Source organism: Stenella coeruleoalba, assembly GCF_951394435.1.
Source record: "Stenella coeruleoalba genome assembly, chromosome: 11".
NCBI lineage: Eukaryota > Metazoa > Chordata > Mammalia > Artiodactyla > Delphinidae > Stenella > Stenella coeruleoalba.
In genome coordinates, this window is record NC_137157.1 from 19,793,332 (window position 1) to 19,814,370 (window position 21,039).

Genomic DNA, 21,039 nt, shown 5'->3' on the forward strand with positions numbered 1-21,039 from the left:
ACGGGCAAAGGCTCAGAAGTATGAAATAGCATGGTGTGTGCTGGGAGCCATTCAAGTAATTCGGCATGGATGGGAACAAAAAATTCAAGGAAGGGAGTTTAGCGGCATCCCGGGAATGAGAAGGGAATGTTGTGTGATCCTGGCCTCCCACATTCTATGCTGGGGGAATGAAAAACAGATGGGAAATATGCTCCCAAACATGGCCCAAGCATGGCTCTTGGAGAAGCAGAAGCGAATCTTGCTTCAGTTCGAGGAGCCCACTGAACCCTCACTTCCAATCCTTGGGCTGTGGCCCACTTCCTTCCATGACCTTCACGCAAGGCCAAGGGCGGAAGTCTAGCTCACATCCTTCTCTTCTGCATAAGGCCAGCAATTGGAATGAAACAGAGTCCCCCCTCTACCAATCTGGGCTGCCACATGGGACATGGCTAAGCCCAGCTGTCCCCAGTTCCCATCTGGCATGGAGATTATCAAGAAGTACCCCCCAGGGTCCAGTGAAAGGCACAGAAGGTAGTCGATGGTGCTGCTGGCAAGCTCAGCAGAGGGTGACCAAAGTGTGGGGACTGCAGGGCAGACCACCTGAGCTGGCAATCAAATGGAAATCCCAGCCATTCTTCAAAGAGACACACAACCCCAGAGAGCCGAGATGAGGCAAATTAACTAGGAGGACTCCAGGCCCTGACGAATGGAGAAACAGCAGACCTGGAGTATTCTATCCCCAGCTGTCTGCAGAAGGTGCTAGCAGAGGGAGGAATGACTAGGTACATAGGGAAATCATTCTTCAAAGACAGTGAAGATGCAAGGAGCAGCATGGGATCCGAGTTTTCACCTGCCCACCTCCACAGCGACACAATAAGCAAACGCTTGTTACTTCCAGGCATTCTGGAGAAGACAGGGAGGGGATGCTGAGATACTTAAACATGAGTTTTCTTGTGACTCAGCAGGCTGGGCTCATAAGGAAGATTATATCATTTATAGAAAGCTGAGAAAGCCACACTTTCTTTGAATAAATGAGTATATTGTGTGTAAATGATCAACCCCTCTATATGTGGCTTACGGACATCCCCGGGCAGGTTTTGGATGAAACAATTCTATTTTAATTTGGAATGATGAGGATTCAGTGCTGGTTGGTGATTTGTGAATCATGCCATACTCTCTACCAGGGCTAAAGTATTTCTTACTGAGGAAGAGATGAACTCCCTTTTTACCTGTTCTCGGGTCCAAAGATATGACAAGCCTAGTTACATCCCCCGAAAATGGATATAGCCGTCATATAGCCGTCATAAGAGGACTGGGGTAGCCTTTGAATCTGTGAACTAGTTTACTTCGGGACAACCTGCTTTTGTAATATTCCACCTTGTAATTGAAAGGGAGGGAGGAAGAAAGTCTGGTGTGGGAATAAGACAGCAGTATCCTTTATGGGCAGGACTTAGAATTGGGTGACTTAAGAGTCCCAGGTGGCCATATTTTTAGGTATGTCTTTTAAAGTAAAACAAGGAATTTTCTTGTAAGGTTTGCTCTGTTAACAAACCCTGCACCTCAGTCTCAGTGACTTATTACAACAGTGGTTTATTTCTTCCTCATGCTATCTGGAGGCTGAGGTGGGCTGTGGCTTTCACCAGGCCCTGTAGGAAAAGCTCACTCTTCCTCTTGTGTGTCTCCCCTTTACTATCATACCACAGCCACACTCACAACACTTTTGACACCAGATGTGAGGGTCGGGGTGTTCCTGCACCACTGGTTCTACAACACCAGCTGGATGTCCCACAGTTCAACTCAATTCTGACACTGTCTTCCTGGAAATAGTGTCAGATCCTATAGGTTAAGGGCTCAGTCCCGCAAAACAACCCCTTCCCCCCACCACTTCGGATGCCAGTCAGAAGTCCGGGTTGTCGCCTGTGCTGCTGACCAGTCATCCATAGATCAGGTATTCCCTCCACCCCTCCTCGGGCTCAATTAATGTGCTAGAGCAACGCACAGAACTCAGGAAAGCAGCTCCCTCACTGTTTACCAGTTTATTCTAAAAGGATATGATAAAGGATGCATAGGAACATCCAGATGGAAGAGATGCATAGGGCAAGGTATGGGGAGGGGCTCGGAGCTTCACCGCCCTCTCTGCCACTGTCCCAGCACCTCCACGTGTTCACCAACCCAGAAGCTCTCCAAACCCTGTACTTTTAGGATTATTATGGAGGCTTCATCCCATAGGTATAATCAATGATTAACTCCATTTCCAGCTCCTCTCGCTTCTCTGGAGAGTGGAGGGGAGGGTTGAAAATCCCAAGCTTCTAATCATGACTTGGTCTTTCTGGTGATCAGCCCCCCCACCAAGAGTCACCTCATTAGAGCAAAATACATTGCTATTACCCAGGAAATTCCAAGGAATTTAGGAGCTCAGTGTCAGGAACCTGGGTCAAAGACCAAATATTAGAACAAAAGATACTCCTAGTGCTTTTATCACTAAGGGAATTACAAGGGTTTTAGGAGCTCTGGGATAGGAGCTGGGAGCAGAGAAGATATATATTTTCTATTACCTTATACCCTGGGCTTGTTCTGTCTTCTGATTTCAGGACCCAGCCTCTACATAGGACATGTCTGGGAAAGAGCAAGAGAACTGGCCGAAACTCAAGATGAGTCATAGACCTTCTGCTGCAACATGGTAAATGCCATATTTACTCACATTTCATTGGCCAAAGCATGTCACATGACCAAAACCAAATCAAATGAGGTAAGGACATAAAATCCTCCCATAGGAGGCACAGTGGATCACCTGACAATGGACAGGGAGGGGTGGGTAGTGATTGGAAAGAATAATATATTCCACCATGATAATATAAACTCATTATAGATAATTTAGAAAATGTAGAGAGGAAAGAAGAAAATCAAAATTACCTGTAATCTCACTGTTAACATTCTGATATATTTCCTTCCAGGATATATGTCTGTGTGCTTGCTTGTTTTGACAAATTTAGGATTACAGAATATATACCAGCTTTATAGGCTACTGGTTTATATAGAATTATAATATATAATGAACTCTTTCCCATATAAATAATCATTCTTTTAAAATGTCACTTTAATGCCTGCCCAATTTTCATATTAGTTTGGATAGACCAGATTTTGTAGCAATAAAAAAACCCTCAACTTTGTTGCCTGGCTTCGAATCACAAAAGTTTATTTCTTATTCAAGCCACATGTCCAATGCAGGTTGACATGGAGACTCTGCTCATCTTGATCTCTCTGGAACAGAGGCAGACAGAGCAGCTACCATCTCAAATGTATCTGGCTATTGTATAGGAAGGAAAGGAGAATAGAGGGGAACATGCAATGGCTCTTAAAGCTTCTGCTCCCAAGGCTTTCACATTTTGTTAGCCAAAGCAAGTCTCATGGTGTGATATATTTTTTTTTAAATGGCCACAATATTTTGCAGATCCTCCAATCAAGAATTGAGTCTGTTTCTCCACCCCTTGACTCTGGGCTTAGCCATGTGACTTACTTTAGCTAATAGTACATTAGCAAATGTAACATGAGCAGAGGCTTAAAATATGCTTCTGCATTAGGGCTTGATCTCTCCTAGTGCTTTTAGAACAACCCAAGATTGACCTAGAGGATGACAGACCATGTGGAGAGAGAGACCATGCTGTCCCAGCTATTACAGCCATCCCAGATATGTAAGCAAGGCCATTCTCAACCATCCAGCTCCAGCCAGCCCAGACCAGAACTGTTTAGCCAATCCACAGATTTCGAGTGTTGTCTTAAGCCACTAAATTTTGGGGCAGTTTGATATGCAGCAAGAGCTGGCTTATACACACATCTACATCTAATTTCATCTGGGAGGGAGCCATGATATTTTTTTTTAAGTCTAAATGACTACCTCGATATTAAATCATAAGGATGTGCCGCCATTTATTTAACCATTTTCTTTTTTTTTTTTTTTTTTTTTTCGCGGTACACGGGCCTCTCACTGTTGTGGCCTCTCCCGTTGCGGAGCACAGGCTCCGGACGCGCAGGCTCAGCGGCCATGGCTCACGGGCCCAGCCGCTCCGCGGCATGTGGGATCTTCCCGGACCGGGGCACGAACCCGTGTCCCCTGCATCGGCAGGCAGACTCTCAACCACTGCGCCACCAGGGAAGCCCTTATTTAACCATTTTCTTATTGTTAGAATCACACTGCTACCCAATGTGTTACATCACATTTACTACAACTATAAACAACACTACCATGAATATCTTTGTGTATAAATATTTATCCACGTTTCTGATTATTTAATTATAATCAATTGGTGGAAGAAGAATTACTGGGTCAAAATTTAAACCTCTTAATAATTACCAAATTATGAGACAAAAGGATTGCACCAATTTATATATCTAATGAAAGTATGTAAGTGTTCTCATTTCACTGCACCCTTACTCACCATCGAGTGTGAGCTTTTAAAAGCATCTTTACTAATCTAACAGGGGAAAAAAATCTCATTTAAATTTTAATTTCTTTGCAAATTGAGGTTGACTTTTTCTTTCAAGTATTGTTAACAGTTAAAAATTCTTACATAACACTCAGAGTGTATATGATAGTATTTCCTTATTTTTCTATATTGAATTAAATCCAGCCTGAGTGCCCCACAGGACTAAATTGGCCGGAAGCTCGATACCAGATATCTTTCCCAGTTTCCTTTCCCTCTCTTAGATAAGTCCATCTGGGTTCCCACGGCCTTGAAGTAGTGTCCAGTTCTCACACTTAGACATGTCTTATTCAGGTCCATCTACCTCGAGGGCATTAGAGTCGGTGCAGGGCCCCTCCTGCTCAAATTTTTAACCACCTGTTGTTTGCCCAATATCATGTTCTGTCAGCACCACAGGAAGGCAAGATGCAGACCTCTAGTTCCCTTGATTTGGCAAAGTTATCATTTGAGAAAGCTTAAATGTGGCATGTGGGGGATGGGAGGGGAAGGGAGGTGGCTGGGATGACCAGAGGTTACATGTACTGCAAAATGCTTTTCCCAGTGGAATGAGCAGATGTCTCAGAAGACAAGCAGTGTAACTATTCGGAGCGTGATATAAATGTCAAGAGTCTAAGAAATCACACATGAAATTATTGAACCATAAGTCATCATATTTCTTCTGTAACCAAGAAAAAAATCACATTTTTATTGAGTTAGAAAAGAAATACAAAATCAGACTATGAATACTGCTTCATGAACAGACTTACTACCAAGACCCTCTGTATTCACACCTCCCAGCTCCACTGTTTTTTCATACGCTGCTCTTGAAAAAGCTGCACTTTCTACCAAATGTCAGGGGATATAGCTTCAGTCAGTCAACTGTTCTCATCACTTGGGGTGGTGGGGTGGATCCCAAACCCAGTCACATTGCTTGCCTCTAAGGAGCGTATAGTCCTGTCTTCCAACCTTCTTTTAGGTAAGGCAGCTGAGTGAAAAAGCCAAGTCCCTATAAAACCCACTAACGGACTACCCATCAGCCTATGTGCCCGTGTTATAGGGGTCAGTATAAGGGCCAGCTGCCCTGCATCTAAGACAAATGGAGAACTTGCAAGAAAACACACGAAGGCTGCTAATGCCAAACACGTTACAAGGCAACATTTGCCTGTGCAATCTGTGTGTTATGTCTTCTATAAAGGAATGCCAGTGAAGGAAGGAAATGAAAACCATTCCCAATATGGGCAACCTCCCCTCCCCCACACATGCTAGAGCTGAGGCAGTGGATACAAAAGTTGGCAAAGGAGCAGTGAGGGGGAAGGGACCCTGAGAAGGCAGATCAGAAAGGTCAGCTCCTGTGCTTTGAATTCGTTGCTGGAAAAGAGAGGAGTTTTTAGATGGGACCCCCACAGAGCCGTTTTACTGTTCCAAGTCTGCTTGGGGTCCTTTTGATGTAGTTACTCTACAAAATCTCACATCTCCTTTAAGATTCAACTTCAGCTAAGGGCCCTGAAGAAACAAGGCCTCTTTTGAAAGAACAGAAGAGTCCAGAAGCTTCTGGGTTCAACAGGCCACTGTCTAAACTGACAACCTGCTCTCTAGCCTGAGGGATGATAAAACTTCACAGACTGGGAGAGAATTCCACTCAAGAATGTCTGCTTCTGAGAGCTCACTCTGATTGCCCTCATCCCCATTAACAAAAACAGATGTGTGTTCATGAGTAAAGTAAACATTCAAGGTCAATATACATTCCTCTCCAGCAATCTAGTTTGGCACTTCAATACGAGCAAATAGGCTATGGAGCTGAGTGGAACTTTTCTATAACATTGGTGTCGAGTGACAGGACGCACATCTGTGTATTAGGTTAACTGTTACATTGAATATCTACAGAATAGACTTTTTCTGTTTCGTGGGAAATGGTCTGAGCTACGGTAAATCTACTGACATGGAATAGTTATTCTCTATGAGAGAAACAAGAGAGTATGATATGTACGAGCCTGAGTCTGAATGCTGGTTCTAGTACTTACTATCTGTGTAACCTTGGGCAAGTCATTTAACTTCAGTTACTGTCTCTAAATGGAGGTTTCAATAGTATGTATTTCCTGCCTTGTCAGCACTAAGCATGTAAAAATGTGAGCTTATTCTAGGATTACTCCAGGACACTGGGGGGAAGTAGTAGGCAAGAAGTCTCCATACCTAACCTTGTCTTCATTCATCCTTTCATCAAATATTTATTGAGTACCTACAATGTGCCAGCTAAAGATGCAGCAGTAATGATGAAAGACACACCTGAAAGTAATCGTGGAGTTTATGGTCTCCTGATGCATCTGCCACCCTCCTGAGACGTGACCCTCCAGTATCACTCAGCACCCTGAGTGTGATGTTTCTCAGAGTTACTTGAACCTAAGAATCACCTGGCACTCTTGTGAAAAAAACAGATTCTAAGATCTCACCTCATCCTACTGAATATCGCAGGGAGACTCTGACTTCCTTTCCTCATTGGCAAAATAAGGAGCAGACACACCCTACCACCGTCTCATTATGTGTTCCCGGAGAAACAGCATATGGGAAATGTCTTCAGAAACCATGAAGTCACTTTCCAGCATGTGGCATCTAGGTTCTCTCTGGAGGATCAGAGAAGCCAGCCAAAGGCCACTCAGTGCCTATAGTCTGTGCTGGTGTCCTCCCACCCCACCTCCTCCTTCTGGACTCTTTGGAGACATGAATCAGAAGCCACCTATCCCCGTTTTAACCTAATGAGTTAATGGGTCTCATACAGGAACCAGCCTCAAGTCCACCACCAAGGTGAACACTTGCATTGTATTCTGGGAATGCCTATTACAAGGCTTCAGAGGTCCGGTCAATGGCCATAACTGGTGGTTTTCAAGGGACATCCTTGCCTTCCCTTGGCACCTGCTAAAATGGGAGATGAACCCAAAGATTAGAGGGGTGAATTGTAGGGTCTTGGTAAGTTCTCATCACCCAGCCCCTGCCCACCTCTCCAGCTCCGTCTCCCACTCCTCTTCCATACATCCACTAGCCCTTGACTGCCTCTCCCCTTCTTTCAGTAATCAAACACTCCAGTTTCAACGGGTCACAAAACCACCCAGAATAATGATGATATTTCCTAGCCCTCTTGCTATTGTGATCAATGGGTTGTAAGCAGAAATGTCATATGGCCACACCCAGGAACAGTCCACAATAAACAACTGGCATGTGTTTTATCCCTGTTCTATCCTACGCCTTCCTCCATCCTGCTGCTTGGAAAGCAGAGGTAGCAACTGAAGCTCTAGCATCTGTTTTAGATGTTGGGAATGAGACAACATGTTAGGAGTTCTGGGACCCTGAGCACTGTATGGCACAGAGCCTCTGCTTCAGTCCTGAACTACCAACCTCGGTGCTTTTACATAAAAAGGAAGTACACCTCTATTTAATTTAAGTCAGTGTTATTTTGAGTTTCTATTACATACTCCAAAGTGAGTCTTTACTGATACGGTGCTCAGGAGGATGGATTCTGGAAATGCACTGCCTAAGTTCAATCACTTATTAGCTGATAGCCACAGGTATATTGCTTCACTTTTTGGCCTCAACTATAGAAGGTAGATGCTAAAGACAGCATCTACCTTCTTGGATTGTTGTTAGGAATGAGCCAATAATATACGTGAAGCTTAAAACATGTAAGGCCTGACATAGAGTAAACACCCAGAATAAAAGTGTGCCCTAAGGGAGTAAGATTGAAGGTTGTTCTCTCAAGTCAGAGGTAGGCTTTTTTAGTGCAGCAGCAATACCAATAGTGTTAATAATAATATCTTTTAAAATTTTATGGATTACTTTGCAGGAATCTTTTCAACAGTTATGTATGAAGTGTGCATTATGTATGTATGAGTTATGTATAATTACTTTCATTCCACAGAGAAGAGAATGCAAGGTTAGAGAGGTTAGGTTAACATGCCCCAAATCACATAGTTAGTAAGGGTCTGTGATAGGATTCACATGCAGGTTTTTCACTTCCAAATTCCATACATTTTCTGAAAACCTTCACTTGCTCCTAAATGCAAGTTGTTGTACTGCTATGCATTCTCTTTTTTAGATGCCTGATGCACATACATTTTTTGCAAAGGGATTCCCAGGCTAGATTTTTCTGTTTGCAAAGAATCAAAAAGGGTGCCCAAATTCCCCATGTAAGAAATTTTGTTTTCTGGTCGCCGACAGCTCAAATGTGAATAGGCCGTGTATTTGATCCCATAAAATGTTAGCCCTAGACTATACTTTGAAAAAAGGGGTCCGATCAGGGCTCGCCTCAGGAATGGGGGTGGAAGAAAAGCCTTGATCCATCCCCATCCTGGTTGCAGTCTGGACAAAAAGCCCTGATTCTGAGTGATGTTTCAGGCTCACCCTAAAAGGGGCCCAGAGTTGAGCGTCTGGGATGGGAGTGAGGCTTTATGACAGTGCATGTGTTTTGAATTGACAATTCTTTTAACAGAAGCAACTTGGAACCAGGACTGGGGGAGCTGCTGCTCACTGGAATGTTGTAGCCATTTTCCATGTTCCCTGAGGGCAGGGCAGGTGGCTCCCATTGCATCTGGGGGCGGGGTTAAGTTAGATGCTAGGAAAAGCTTGCTTCCTATAATGACTGTGAAAGGCAGGCACAAATGTGGTTGTGGAATATAGTTATCTGTGCAAATTTGAAGCAAGTATAGGAAAAAATCTTTCACACGTAGAGGATATGGATTGAATGTCGTTGTAGCAGAAAACAGGAATTGAGAACAGAAAGTAATGGTATAGGGCTTCCCTGGTGGCTCAGTGGTTAAGAATCCGCCTGCCAATGCAGGTGACATGGGTCCGAGCCCTGGTCCGGGAAGATCCCACATGCCGCGGAGCAACTAAGCCCATGCGCCACAACTACTGAGCCTGCGCTCTAGAGCCCACGTGCCGCAGCTACTGAGCCCGCGTGCCACAACTACTGAAGCCCGTGTGCCTAGAGCCCGTGCTCTGCAACAAGAGAAGCCACCACAATGAGAAGACTGCACGCCGCAACGAAAGAGTAGCCCCCGCTCGCCGCAACTAGAGAAAGCCCGTGCACAGCAACGAAGAGCCAACGCAGCCAAAAATAAATAAATAAATTTATATTAAAAAAAGAACGGGATGGTCAAAAATAAGATGCTCCACGCAGTGTGTAGAATCAGGGAGGGGTGTGACTTTTGCTTGTGCACCTTGCCTGGAACCTAAGGGCTTGGGGTCCAGCACAAGGGAATGGGAGGAAGCTCAGGCAGCGGCCAGGCTGGCACACCTCCCTGCAGGGCCTGGGCATTCTGGTCCCCTCGTGCACACAACCAAAGGATGAAATCAGGTGAAAGCTGAGGACTCTCCAAGCTCCGAGTTCCTCTGAGCCGGAATGTAGAGAATTTCTATCGATGGAAAGTGATTTCTCTATCCTCTGTTAGTTTCTGTGGGCTACACTCCTGAATCTTATTTACACTTTCTCTTGAGGAAAAAATTGTGTAAGCCTATGGAAAGTTTCTTTCCTAAGCGGCGGGTTCTGTGTAGGGGCAGCGTGGGCACGAGGGTGTAGTTAACAATGAGGGAAGTTGTAGGGAAACGTGACAATATCAACTTAGAAACTCCAATCCCTTGTGTTTGACCTGGACAGGGAGGCCTGCCTGCTTTGTCCTACTTCACAGGAAAATGACAAAGAGGGGATAAGTGAGAAAAAGTTAAAAGTTATGTACAACCCTTTTGCCTCCAAGCCTCTTACAGCCTGCCACATCGTTAAAAAGGCTTACTGTGTAAGTCTTACACCCAAAGTTTAGAGAAAAAGAAATATTAATTGAAAAAAACTTGTTATATCCTAATGAAGTTTGTTCTTTTCTTCACCTGTACAATTTTTTTTAACTTATGTAAAATGAGAGAATTGGTGAAGGAAAGAAGAATTACTTTTTCAACTCACAGACTCTACATTTACTCCAATAAGAAATTCCACTGTCAAATGTAGTTGCCCCAAAGTGAACACAACCAACCACAAGCAGTTGAAAAGAGTTGGTTTATATGCTTTTCTATGTATAAAGGTAAAGGGCAAACGTACAGTGTTAGCTATCCTAATTCGTTCCCAATTTTTTCTCCAAAGGAAAGAGAGGGAGAGAGACCCAAAAGGGAGAAGAGTTGGCTCTCAGTAGCTTTCCATTCGGCTGGAAAAGGAACAGCTCTGGTTGCTACAACTATGGTTGCTCCTTCTTGCTATTTATGGATGGGGTGGCTGTTACTGCAGTCCACTAGTGCCCCCTATTGTCCCCTTCAGGAAACTCACAGGGCAGCATGAACGGCTAAACCTGGGTAAGTCATCTTAACACCCTCGAAACTTTTCTGACAAAGAAATCTCAAAATTTTGAAACTATGCTTCCACATTTAATTCACTGAAAGACAGTTTATAGTCAAGTTACATTATTATTTCTGAGACTTAGAGAATGTTAGGAAGGACCTTTAGAAAGTATGTAGCCAATTGTTTTTTAACCTAAGTGTGGGTATTAGCTCTGAGAGATATTAGCAGTTATTATGTGAAACCAAAATGGGTTAGGAGACACTGGGTTAAATAAACATTAATTAAATATTAGATAAGCAGGATCTTTCCTGCTGGTCTTCTCAGATCCTTTAATATGGATTGTGTGCCTCCCAAGGGGAAATGCAATTCCCGATAACATTTGACAAGAACCACGTTGTATATGAATTTCTTGTAGGGCTAATATTTCAGGGAACACTTTGCGAAAGTGCTAATTGAGTCCAAATGAATCATTCTACAGATTTGGAAATAGTCCCAGGGAGGTGCCAGTGGCTTGGTGGTAGTTAGTAGGGCCGCCGTGAGGATCTGTCAGGAGGCTCCCAGCTCCCAGAGCTGCTTCTTCACCAGAGAGCCTACCTCCTCCCCAGAGTCAATTCTTAGTATTCCTATTTCCACAAAGCGTGTTTACCTGTGGAATGGGAAATGGCATTGCCTTCAGCCAAGGATATTGGGAAAGTGAAGTAGACCCCTTTCAAGTATGCTCCAACTCTTTGGGGAGGAGAATTTGCTTCTGGTATTTTCGATTCAATTTTGCTGTCTCTTGTGAAGAACCTCATTTTTTTATTAAAAATGTATATTCAGCAAATACGATGCACACGGTTTTCTGGTACTTGGAAGATTCAACATGATATAGCACATTGGGTAAGAGCAAAGGTTTGGAGGTCAGGTTCTGGTTCTGCCACATTCTGGCTGTGTACATTTGGACAAGTTACTTATCATCTTTAAACTCAAGATATGGAAACAACTTAAGTGTCCATTGACAGATAAGCAGATTAAAAAATTGTGGTGTGTATGTATGTGTATGTATATATATATATGTATATACACATATATATATACACACAATGAAATTTTATTCAGCTTTAAAAAAAAAAGAAGGAGATCTTGCCATGTGAAACAACATAGATGAGCCTGGAAGACATTATGCTAACTGAAATAAGCCAGGCACAGAAAAAAAACTGCATGATCTCACTTATATGTGGAATCTAAGAAAGTTGAATATATAGAAGTAAAGAATAGAATGATGGTTACCAGGGGTGGGAAGGTGGGGGAAATGGGGTGATGTTGGTCAAAGGATACAACGTTGCACTTATGGAGGATGAATAAGTCTGGAGATCTAATGTACAGCATGATGTGGTTAAGAATACCATAGTGATTACTGGAAATCTGCTAAGAGTAATTTCAGTGCTCTCACCAAAACAATAACTAAAAAAGTTAACTATGGGAGAAGATATGTTAATTCGCTTAACTGCAGTGTATGATTACTGCATGCACTACGTATATGTGTATCAAATCATCTTGTCGTGGGACTTCCCCTAGCAACCAGTGGTCAAGACTCTGCACTTCTACTGCAGGGGGCACGGGTTCGATCCCTGGTCAGTGAACTAAGATCCCACATGCCTCGTGGTGCGGCCAAAACAAAAAAAATCATCATGTCGTACACCTAAAATATATACAATTTTTATTTTAAAAACTCAATTTGTAAAATAAATAAAAGACTCAGAATCCCTATCTATAAAACCTGACTGGGCTTCCCTGGTGGCGCAGTGGTTGAGAGTCCGCCTGCCGATGCAGGGGACACGGGTTCGTGCCCCAGTCCGGGAAGGTCCCACATGCCGCGGAGCGGCTGGGCCCGTGAGCCATGGCCACTGAGCCTGCGCATCCGGAGCCTGTGCTCCGCAACGGGAGAGACCACAACAGTGAGAGGCCCGCGTACCGCAAAAAAAAAAAAACCTGACTAATCCCTTCTCCACAGGATTGTGTTGAGGACTAAATTAGAAAACACAGTTGCCCCTTGGTATCCACGTGGAATTGGTTCCACCACCCACCCATCCCCAACAGATACCAAAATCTGCAGATGCTCAAGTACCTTATATAAAATAAATACTCCATACCCAGGGTTCCACATCTGTGCAGATTTCAGCCAACCAGATTGAAATCTGTGGTTGGCTGAATCTGCGAATGTGGAACCCGGATACAGAGGGCCAACTGTACATGTAAAATGGTTAGTACAGTGCCAGCACATGTGTTTAATAAATATTTGCTGCTGCTGCTATCATTATTGTTTTCCTTATTATGATTATTGATATTATTCTGATGCTATTATTGTTACTTTTATTGTCCCTGCCCTCAAGGACTTAATGGCCCAGTTGGTGATAGAAGACAAGCACACTCAGAAACTTCAAATAACAATATAAGGGAATGGAACAGAGATAGCAACTAGGTCTCACGTCACTTGCCGTGAGCCTTCAGTGGCTGCCTCAAGTGCTATGTGGAGAAGAATTCTGAAGTTCTTGCCAGCCTTGGAGAGAAAGAGCACCAATATCAATTAGTGATGTTTTTCATGGGAATGAGGAGTATGAATGAGTTATACCACACATACTTAACATTCTTAAAATGAATGATGAAATTCCAGATGTGACAGATTAGATAGAACAGTCATTTCTGGAGAAGATAAGATAGCTGGACCTTGGAGGATGAGTTTGATGTGAATAGAAGGAGATGAAGTAAGGGAGGGAGAGGTATCTGGCACCAGGGATTTTGTGGGCAAGTGTGCCAAATATAAAATCCATATGGCCTATTTGTGTGGCAGTGAGTAGACCAGTCTGTCTAAAGAAGGGTTTGATGCTAAAGATTAGCTCTACAAATACGGTAACCAGAGATGCGGAGCTGGTGACGCAACATCCAATAAGTTCTCCCACTGTTCCCACAAATTCCCTCTTATGCATTGGGCCATGTGCCTGGATTTGAAGTTCAGAAAATGTGGATACCAGTAAGTCTCTAGCACCATCTTGTCTATCATGGAGCTGTTCAAAGGCTCTTTTCCGGGACCTCCCTGGTGGCGCAGTGGTTAAGAATCCACCTGCCAATGCAGGGGACACGGGTTTGATCCCTGGTCTGGGAAGATCCCACATGCCGCAGAGCAACTAAGCCCGTGTGCCACAACTACTGAGCCTGTGCTCTAGAGCCTGTGAGCCACAACTACTGAGCCTGCAATCCACAACTACTGAAGCCCGCACGCCTAGAGTCTGTGCTCCGCAACAAGAGAAGCCACTGCAATGAGAAGCCCAGGTACTGCAAGGAAGAGTAGCCCCCGCTTGCCACAACTAGAGAAAGCTGCGCACAGCAACGAAGACCCCTCGCAGCCAAAAAAAAAGCTCTTTTCCATCATCCTTGCTCATGAAGACCATATCCTTTCATGTTTTCATATTTAGTCCCCAACTGCTGTTCAGAGCCCATTACTCTACGTGCACTTTAAAAAGTCCTTACAAATGTCTTCCATCACGTACAGATGGCATTGCAGCCCCAAGCATCTGATTCTCGGCAAGTGCACACACAGATAAAAAGTCACTGAAAATGAAAAATGAAGAATCAACCTACCAGAAATTGCAGCTTGCATGTATACCATGTGCCTTCCCTCTATTCAGAACTGTGCTAGCTCTGGGAGGGATATCAAAGATGGGTTTATTAAAACCACAAATAAGGATGGGAAGTTTTGAAATACCCCATTTGCAAAACTTCATAACGTGACATAATGAGATTTTATTCATCCATTCTTTTTTATGGAGTATCTACCAAGAAGCAGGCACTTCTGTATTAGTTGAGACTTGTATGGTTACAAGTGACAGAGACCTAACTCAAGCTCGTTTAAGCAAAAGAAGGGACTATAGTAAGGGATAATGTGACATCTGTGAAACCAAAAGACAGGAATGTGCCTGGGGCACAGGAACCACTGAAACAACTCCAAGACCATCAGGTTTCTCTTTTATTCTTCTTGTCTCTGTGCCTTCATTCACTCGCTTCCTTAGTTTCATTCTTCCTTCTAGCTAGCCATCACCTTTCTCCACGTGGTGAAAAACAGGGGGCCCAACAGCTCTCAGATGTACCAGTATATCTACATAGCTTTGGGCACTAGAAAGAAATTATCTTAACATTCTCTCTGGTTCCAAGTTGAAAAATCCCTGGGAAGGACTCATTCAAGTAGTTCAAGTCAGATAACTCCAAAGAGTCATGAAACAACATGGCAGCTCCTGTGGGAACCGTAAAGATGGGGCGAAGAAAGAGGAAACTTATGGAAGAGAGGGGGTGAAGTGCTGGGCCAACAACACAAGAGGTGCCTGTTCCACCTTCCCTTATTTGTTTTTTCATGCCAGTTCAGCTACGCTATCAACAAACAATTCCATTCATTTAATAAGCACTTATTCATTTACTGAGTGTCTGCTATGTGCCAGGTACTATGCTGGATTCTAAGGATGAAACGATGACCACGATGCCTCTTAGAGTGCTAGGCATTCAGAGATACAAAGAAATATAAACTAGACTTGGTTTAGGACCTCTGGAAACTTACCACACAACTGAAGGCAGAAGACTGTATTTGGAGAATCATCAAGGGGCAAGCTGCGTGCTATGGATAATGAAGGTAAAGGAAAGTGAGTGGGGTCAGTGAGGCCTGGAACCTTCCAGGGAAGCATCTTGGAGAGGGTGGTACTTCTGCAGGGTCTTTAAAGGGTGAGGAAGTTTTCGTTTATGAATACATGTGTTTTTTGGGTTTTTTTTAAAGAGTATATGATTTCATTTATAAATTTATTTATTTATTTATTTTTGGCTGTGCTGGGTCTTCGTTGTTGCGCACGGGCTTTCTCTAGTAGCGGCGAGCGGGGGCTACTCTTCATTGCAGTGCGTGGGCTTCTCATTGCAGTGGCTTCTCTTGTTGCGGAGCATGGGCTCTAGGCACGCAGGCTTCAGTAGTTGTGGCCCGCGGGCTCAGTAGTTGTGGCTCACGGGCTCTAGAGCACAGGCTCAGTAGTTGTGGCACACGGGCTTAGTTGCTCCGTGGCATGTGGGATCTTCCCGGACCAGGGATCAAACCCATGTCCCCTGCATTGGCAGGCAGATTCTTAACCACTGCGCCACCAGGGAAGTCCCACTACACGTGTTTAAAGTGCAGGATTTTCACAACATCACACTAAGTGAGGCCTCTGCTCCTGGCTGTCTGCATCTGGAATGCAGCCGGGGGCCAGTGGCCCTGTTCCCTTCTCAGAGACAGGACTACCACCCACAGCTCTTCTGATAGCCTTGCGTTTTATTGCCATGGCCTGTTGGATCAAAGCCTCTGAGTTTGATGCAAGTTCAGAATAATTTCCTTCAAGGATTAACTCATCTTTCTGGGCTTGGGGAGCTACACAAGCAACATCTGGTACAGCCTGCAGAGGCATTCTTCACCCAAGGAGTTTCAAATTTCAACATGTGAGCCGTCCTGCTGAATAACATCATCAACGGGAAACAGCACTCAGAGACCTCATCTGGTGGTAACAAGAGCTCTGTGTAATGCCCCGAATCATGTTTTGCACACGACAGTAATAAATGGTGCAAACTGTAACAGGTCCTTTATCACTTTGTTTCTTGCCAAAGGGACTGAATTCCACACTGCTGGGGTTGAAATCCCCTTGTGGGCGTCCTCTGGGGCCATTTCATAGCTCGTGATAGCACTATTAACAACCCCCATCCTGTGCATGGACCAGCCCATAGGCTCACATTTTAATGTAGTCACAGGGAATCTCATGGTCAGTTCCTTTTCTAAGATCCCATCTCTCACCTCTCTGTCTGCCCAGGCGTTCCTGGAAAATCCTTGGTTGGGCCCATTTCCTTGCCCCTTGGTAAATCCTGGCTTTATTCTTCCACACTGTGTTTTTGATATCCCTGGCTCTGCCCTCTGCATCCTATGGGTTAGTCCCACCACTCCTGGAGTTCTCTTCAAGGTCAAGATTTTACCATGTTCTTAAAGGCGAAACCCTATAATAGTTGGGTGTTATGTGTCAGGGATGTATTATTTACAGGGGCACTATTATCATCACCAGTAAGGAAAATGAGGCTCAGAGTTTGAGTAAATTGTCCAGGTACAAGATATGAACCCATGTCTGTCTCACTTCTAAGACTGTGATCTTTTTAAGGGATAAATAAAGGAATTCCAGAATATGGTCATGGGAGTCCCACATGGGAATCCGTACTTCCAAGTGGGGGAGGGAGAAGGAAAGAGAAATAAGGAAAACATGACCCAGAGTAGTGGCCCTGAATTCAAAGGAGGAGAATTTTGAGACATGGTGAATTGTGTCTAAGGCCACAGTTGGAGAATATGGAGAGCATTGGCATGAAGAAGACTATTGGCAAGTGTTTTCAAGAAAAAGTTCAGTTGAGTAATGGGTCTGGAAGAGGTTAAGTAGTGGGTAGACTGCAAACAAAAAGAAAGGGCCACCACATAGATGATGGAATAAAGTGAAAGGCTGTTCTGTATCTACTAAACTTGAAACTCAGGGTGGAGGGGGATGGGGCGGGGACCCAAGAATTGTTTTGACAAGCCCTCCAGGTGATTCTGATACATACTAACGCTTGTGGACCACTGCTATAGTACAGTTCTCAGCCTTGGCCACACATTGGAATCACCTGGAATAATGATGCTTCTGCTCTATTCCTGAAATTCATTTAGTTGCTCCAGGCAAAAGGCTGTTTACAAAACTCTACAGGTGATTCTAATGTGCAGCTAAGAGTTGAAATCCACTGCTACCTCAAAGAGGAAGTGGAAGGGGTAAAAATAACTGTGATGCCAAGGGCTAGCTGTGCCAGACATTGTGCTAAGGATAAGAACATGCTTTTAAATATTTAATGGGCATAAGGAAAACCCAGCGAGCTCCCAGGTGCTTTACGGGCATTGCTCCAGTGAATCTTCATGACAAGACTATGAGGCAGGTATCATGGTTATTCCCATTTTACAGATGAAGACACTGAGGTTCCATGAAGTTACCTGACTTGCTGCGGCATCAAAGCTGGAACTTGAAAACCAAGTCTTTGACTCCAAAGTCAAAGATTCCTTTTTTTAGAATTGTGATAAAATATATATAACATAAGAATTTGCCACTTTCACCATTTTGAAGCATACGGTTTTAGCGGCATTAAGCACATTCACAATGTTGTGTAACCACCACCACTATCCATTTCCGGAACTTTTTCATCATCTCAAAACATATACTCTGTACCCATTAAACAGTAACTCCCCATTCTCCCCTCCCTCCAGCTCCTGGTCACTCCTATTCTACTGTCTGTCTCTATGAATTAAAGTATTCGTTCTAAATCATCATTTCCAGATGGGCTCAAAGAAGAAATGAAGGTGCCCAGGTTGATCATTTTTTCCCCTTGAATAAGGTATCTCTGAGTTAGGTGAGGCTCCCACCTGAAACCCATGTCCCCAGATACTGAAAAACTTGTAATTCCCACCAAACAGCATAAGCTCTCTTGCCTCTGTTCCACAGCACAGGTGAATCCCTTTTCCCACCTTGCCTTCATTTAGCAAACTCTATCTCCTCCTCCAAGTCTCCCTCCAGGCATGACCATCCCTAGGGAACTGAACCAAGCTCTTCAACTAGCACGGTCCCACAGACCAGGCTTTGCAAACTAATGTTAACTCGAACCACCTAAGCGTCTTACTAAAATGCAGATTTGGATTTAGTGAGTCTGGGTTGGGGCCCTAAGATTCTGAGTTTCTATCAAGCTTCCAGGTCCCTGGAACATACTTTGAGCCATGAGGTCAGAGAGGGCAGTGCTTCACCATAGCATGTTATTTGTTTTTTTTTTTTTAACTCTAGTGTTTCCTTGGCTGTTTCTCCACTCCACTATAAATACCTTGAGGGCAGAAACCCATCTTATTTATGGTTATATTCCAGAGACTAGCACGGTGCCAACCCAGAGTAACTCTCAATAAATGTTGAATGAATGAATAAATAAATGAGCTCACAGGCTGGAAGGATAAAAAGGAACAGATCTGTGAAGAGCCTGGTAAGCCATACTAAGGAATTTGAAATTTATCCTGAAGTTATGGGGAGCCACTGAAGGATTTTAAGAGGCTGTTATATCAAATGTGTATGTGCAGTGTGTAAGATGTGTTGGAAAGGACCAAGAATGAAATTAAGGAAACGATAGTGAGCTACTGCACTAGTCCAAGCAAATAATTATGAAGGCAAATAATTATGAATAAATAAGGTAGTGATGGTGGGAATGGGGAGGAGGAAGAGGGTTCAAGGCCATGTAGATGGTTAACCACATATCCCCGTTTGCTTCCGACAAACCCAGTTTCCTTCTGGTTCACTTATTAATAATGTCCCTTTCATTCCCCAGAATGCCCTGGTTTGGATGATAATTATCTTTTAACCCAGTACATAGGAGATAAAGTTAATAGAACATGAGGTGGGGTTGGGGAGCAGAGTGTTTCTGCCCTGGGTGACCCAGGGAATGGTAACACCATTCACCAAACCAGGCAGTCCAGGAGGAGAAGCAACGGGAGAAGTTTCTTTTTAAAATAAAAATAGTTAAAAAGTGAGTCAGTGAAAAATATTCAGTAAATTGCAGTAAGAGGATGACAAAAATTGCAAAGGAGACACACAAATGGTTGAAGTCTGGGGAGTATTGAAGGAAGTTATCATCCTCCCTCCCTGAACCTCTGAACTGAGTTAGTCTCAGAGCCATTTATTAGGAAACCTGCCCTCATCTGCCATTCACACCAGCTGCAGATGGGAAGTCGAAATGGCCAATTAATTCCGGGTTTTTTCCCTCACTTCTCACTTTCTTTTTTTGGCTGCATTGGGTCTTCCTTGCTGCGTGTGGGCTTTCTCTAGTTGTGGCAAGCGAGGGCTACTCTTTGTTGAGGTGCGTGGGCTTCTCATTGCGGTGGCTTCTCTTGTTGCGGATCACAGGCTCTAGGCACGTGGGCTTCAGTAGTTGCAGCATGCAGGCTCAGTAGTTGTGGCACACGGGCCCTAGAACACATGGCATGGACTCAGTAGTTGCGGTGCGAGGGCTCTAGGGCACACGGGCTTCAGTAGTTGTGGCACGTGGGCTCAGTAGTTGTGGCTTGCGGGCTCTAGAGCACAGGCTCAGTAATTGTGGCACAAGGGCTTAGTTGCTGCATGGCAAGTGGGATCTTCCCGGACCAGGGCTCGAATCCGTGTCACCTGCATTGGCAGGTGGATCCTTAACCACTGTGCCACCAGGGAAGCCCCACTTCTCATTTTCTTCTCTTCAAGTCACTGCTGCATCTGCTCCCAACAGCCAACGACTTTTGAGTATCTTCAGCATTAATTGGATCACAGCTGACTGTGGTCTTTCAGACAGTCAAAACAACGACAGAGCACACCAAGGCCTAGTTAACTGAGTCTTCTCAAAAGAACACATCCTCCGGTTTGAGCCAAAGGTCAGGGAACACCAAAATGTTCTACCTCATTTATAAGCCCCATGACACAAGATCCTCACTAATGTCTATTCATACTTGCCAGCACCTTGGCTCTTCCCTCCCCTACAACATGTCAGCAACTGGGTAATTATTTAATAAACCTCAGAGCATACCTTTGCTTCTCTCGGCCAGAGAGACCAGGGATTTTCCTGGTTTCAGTTTCAAGGTGGTTCTGACTTCAGAGTTCCAAGTGTGGTCAAGCGGAAGAATAAATTCACCCGCTAGAGCCTTTTGAGGGAACTTTCAAACAAAACTCTGGCTTTTCAAGTATTAAGAGGAAATGACAGACTGAACTAAGCTCAGTATTCATTTTAATACACGTGTTAAAGGTTATGTTAGCAGCTGTCAAATTGCTGGCCAGCTCTAACTACATCACTCTTCACCCTAAATCAGATATCTTGGGTGGCACCCGGAATGTGCTTCTCTGGGCTGACCCTAAGCAACAGGATTGTTCAAGAAGGTGAATTTTGTCTTCCAGGCATTCCTATCACTTGTGCTAACATTAGCCTGATGAGCAAGAGAGCTGGAACCTGGGACCCCGAGCCCGGAGACCCTTCTGCTTCCGCTGGAGGCTCAGAGAACTCTACATCCTCCAACCACATCACCTGCTGGAGGTAGGATGCCAAGCCCATCCGTCTGACAAGTGTGAGCACTGAGGACTTCTGTTACTCAGCCTGGGGGAAGCCTAAGTGGTCTCTGCACCCCACCATGATTGCCTCCTTGGCAAGTAGAGAGCAGATGTTTCTAACCCCAAGTCCATCTTACTGCACCAATCA

General features: G+C 44.3%; 1 protein-coding gene across 2 annotated transcripts in view; it reads left to right on the forward strand.

Moving 5' to 3' along the window:
* WASHC3 (WASH complex subunit 3) overlaps positions 1 to 21,039 on the forward strand; it is a 128,218-nt gene that overhangs the window by 106,377 nt on the left and 802 nt on the right. The window contains exons 10-12 of one of the 2 annotated variants that reach the window (XR_013830412.1): positions 2,571 to 2,659; positions 10,558 to 10,763; positions 20,742 to 20,877. The gene's annotated coding sequence lies outside the window, so the exon portion shown is untranslated. The remainder of the gene's footprint in view (positions 1 to 2,570; positions 2,660 to 10,557; positions 10,764 to 20,741; positions 20,878 to 21,039) is intronic. The other variant, XR_013830413.1, reaches the window with a different exon arrangement.